This window comes from Symsagittifera roscoffensis, chromosome 1 (genome assembly GCF_963678635.1).
Source record: "Symsagittifera roscoffensis chromosome 1, txSymRosc1.1, whole genome shotgun sequence".
NCBI lineage: Eukaryota > Metazoa > Xenacoelomorpha > Acoela > Convolutidae > Symsagittifera > Symsagittifera roscoffensis.
The window spans coordinates 59,769,273-59,773,160 of NC_087062.1; the positions used below are offsets into that span (position 1 = coordinate 59,769,273).

General features: G+C 39.5%; 1 protein-coding gene across 1 annotated transcript in view; it reads right to left on the reverse strand.

Moving 5' to 3' along the window:
• LOC134846566 (dual specificity protein kinase CLK2-like) overlaps nt 1–3,489 on the reverse strand; it is a 215,940-nt gene extending 212,451 nt beyond the window's left edge. Inside the window, exon 1 of the mRNA XM_063863952.1 lies at nt 3,461–3,489. The gene's annotated coding sequence lies outside the window, so the exon portion shown is untranslated. The remainder of the gene's footprint in view (nt 1–3,460) is intronic.
• Between the last annotated feature and the right edge of the window lie 399 nt (nt 3,490–3,888).

The following is a 3,888-nucleotide window of genomic DNA, read 5'->3' on the forward strand; positions in this document are numbered from 1 at the left end:
CGATCTGAAAGAGATTACACTTTCCATAAATAATTTGCCAAATGATCAGATTTTTAAAGGTAATCAGAAGGTCAAAAGTATCATAGTAACCGAGGTTACAGTCATGAGTCCCTTCATCATGTATTCCAGTCAAAATCCTTGGAATTTTCTAGATATGGAAGTGATAATGATAAAAGAAGATGTCAAGTGTTCAAGTCCTTTTCAATTAAAATCGATACGGGTTACGCTTCTTCAATAAGAACACGCAACTCGACACGAGATAATATAATATACAAGTGTTACAAGTAAAAAATTTCGTCGAAAGTTATTTTTTCATTCATTGTTCCGAGTACGCAAGCGGCGTTCGCAATCTGTATTGCCAGGGATATTCTCTGTTTTAAAAAGCTGCCTGCTCTGGGTTCCTCAGTGCATATGCTTAGGTTCTTACAAAGCTTGCTCAAAAAAACTTCTGTGCTGGGGCCGGCCGCGCCCTGAATTTCAAAAGCTAGCGGTTGAAAAAGATATCCATCATTTACAAGATCTTTATATTTGTCAATTTTTCGCTCTTCCGCTTCAGTGGCAGCCGTACCAGGGTTACAAACAGACCCGGCATTAATCCTACAAGGAGCTAAGGAGTCTACTACCGTTACATCCCACAAGAGCTGCTTACCATCAGCCCATGGAACGAGCGTCAAACCGTCTGGTCGCTTCTGATCGGTCCTGTAGAGGTGTCGTGGTTCTAAAACAGACGGAATGTGAGTAGATGATAGACTCTGCTTTATAAGGGCATTCAGGTTTGAATGCCTAGAGAATCTCCCTGCACTTTTGAGGCAAGAAAGACCATGCCAACCATCCTCAGTAACGTCTTTTCCGCACACGCATTTATGCCGTTCGCATACTTTTGATCCTAATCGAAGTCCTATCGCAATTCTGAGTTGTTGGTTCGACAGTTTTAACCTTAAATTTTTGCACGGGATGACGTTCAACCATCGGGATCCAAATCTATCTTGGAACGCGTTGAACCTTTTTACGTCCGTTGGTTCGAGTCGTAAAATCAAGTCTGCAATTTCGCTGTCAAAAATTGGCTCCGTCCAGTTTTTTTGGATTTCATTTTCCGGAGCCATTTCAATTTTTCCAAGGTCAAACCACCGTTTAAGAGCATCATCATAGGTTCCATCCACATGCTCCAAACCAAAGATTTCGCTCAAGGCATCTTTCGCTCTTACTGCTGAGGCTAAGAAAGCGGGTGAAGCGAGTAGACGAGCGGAAGAAACGCCCAAGCCACCTTTGGCTGCCGGGAGAGCTGCTTGTAAAAACTGGTTATCATCCATTTTCACGTTAGTGACCTTGCATAACGAATTTCTTAGTAATTTATCGTAGCGTTCCAAAAAATCATTTTGCAAAAAACAAGGGCTCGTACGCAAAAAATGTAGGAGTTTTGGCATGCTAAAGCAATTTTTCAGGAGGTAAAAACCATAATGGGCGTCTAGTTTGTCAATGACATCCGAGATGTTTTCAAGCTCCCTAATTTTTTCGCCGAGCAATTCTTTTCGGCAAAGTTCGCCGATTGGAGATCCTAAAATGAGGAGTTCTTCTTTTGTTTTTATTTTTATTTTGGGGCATATTTTTAGAAATTGTGTTAAAATTGAACTATACTGTGTACTAGTAGTCGGTCCCAAAAAACAAAGTTCACATTTCTCAGTGTTTAAGCTCAGGCCGTAAATTTGTTCCGATTTCAGAATGTTTTTAAGGTCCCGGAGTACTACCTTATAGTCGTCGGCTAAATTCCCATCATCTAAATACCAGATGTTAATTTTCGACTCCAACTGTTTGAGTAGTGTATGAATTAATTCCGCAAAAAGGGGTGGGGCTTCAGGAGCACCTTGCTGAGTTCCGTCTTCTGACATTATGACAGAGCTTCCGTAAAAAAGGTAACTAGGTTTACCATACGCGCAATGGGTGTAATTATACAATTCGGGGCGATTTGAAAAAACATGATTCAGCATTGTTTCTCTGTTTAAAGAGTTAAAGGTATTCTTAAAATCTAGTTTTAAAACAACAGTGCATTTTGGATTGTCGTCGCGTTCAATTAGGTTTCGAAACGAGTGCGCAGCTATTTCTGCTCCTCGTTTGGTACCGCATCCTATCTGTACGTTTCCGAAAAAGTTTTGTCGCTCGGAGAGGGCCTTGCTTCCAGCGCATTTAGACGCGATACGTCTATTTTTATGAGGGCGATAAGCTTTGCGCCAAAAAAGAAAGGTCTTAGTGGTTCCGATATTTTGCCATCTCCAATGAGGTTTATCAGCTTAGTAAGCGATTTCAGAAAATTAAGTCCTGCACTGCCATTCGACTTACTAACAAGATCTTTAAAAATTTGAGGAAATATTTTATCAGGACCTGCTGCTGATCCGTTTGGAAAAGACATTATCGCTTTGTATAGGTCGAACTCGGTTACGAAAAAACTATCCAACTTTTCTGGATTTGGAGCTGCAAATTTGGCTCGCTGCGGGTGCTTAAACAACAATTTTTGATAGTTATCAGTTGAAAAAGGAGCTATTTTGTCATCCGAAGCAGCCAGCCTTATTCCTCCCTTTACATTTCCTTCATCGAGCTTACTACTTATTAACTTTATTCTCTGCTCGAGGTCACTCAGATGCGGGCTTGAAACTTGGGGATGGGGTTTTGGAAGTGACACGTCATTTGCTCGAATTTTTTTATTTGTCAAAGAGCTCATGCTTGTGGTCTGTTTGCGTCCACTTCTTTTCGGTTGCTCCAAAAAAAACAAGAACGACATTAAAAAATCAGCCATTTTGTAACATCTTCTACATTGTAGACGATGTCATTTATTTTGTCCGACAGACTTTCCGCCAAGGGAACACGCGAGTCTTTTGGTACTCTCTTGAGTACTCGGACTTTTGAGATGGCTGTATTAACATAATTGTCTAGCACTAAATCATTACCTTTTGTTGCTTTATTAACAGATTTTACATCAACGCATAAAGGACACTGAAACCATTGGATTTTCTTAGAGTCGCTAAGAGAAATATTTAAACAACTGATATGATACCAACTAGAACAACAATCACATCTAATCCAATTTATCAGTCCTGAAGGTTTTAAGCAATCTTTGCTTGTACACTCTTTGTTGTTTTTCCTCATCTTGACGCAGCATAAAGGTAAAAAAAAAGGATTTTGACTGGACTTTAGGGACTGAACTAACCCATGATAAGCGGTTAGTGGGAATTTTACAAATCAGCAAATAAAAAAAGACAACTAAATTAATTTAAATTTTAAAATCGAATTATAAAAATCAAAAACAAGGAACAATCTCACCCGAGCTCAGTAGGTCCAGCGGCGCACCACCAGACTCCTCAAGCCAGTTCCAGTTCCCCACCTCCCCACAGAAAGCCACTTGACAGACCTGTCTCTAAAATCCCTCAGAGGGCGCTCCACATACAGGCACAAACATCAAACATAACAAATCTATTTAATAAGTTTATCACAACAATTAGGTCAAATGATCAGAAGACAGAGCGCCTGTTTGTCGTCTTAAAAACATATCAAGTATCAACCTTTTCATTGCAGCAGCAACATCATCAGCAACTTATAAAAAAAACCAGCTGCACAAAAAAAAACATGACTTTAGTGTACAAAAATGATAACAAGTCAAGTCAAGTCAAGTCAAGTTTTTTATGACCATTAGGCAGTGCCTCTTGTGGTCATTTCAAATATTTTTTCCTATCTCCGTTCGAGTTCGTACATGTAAATTCCAATCGCTTTCCAATGTTTGTGTAATTTCCAAATAACAAAAAAAGAACCACAAAAAAAGCAACATAGCGCTATAAAAAAAGTGCGAGTTAGGACAGATAAAGTAAAAAGCACTGCCACTAGAGTAAGAAGGAAACTCTT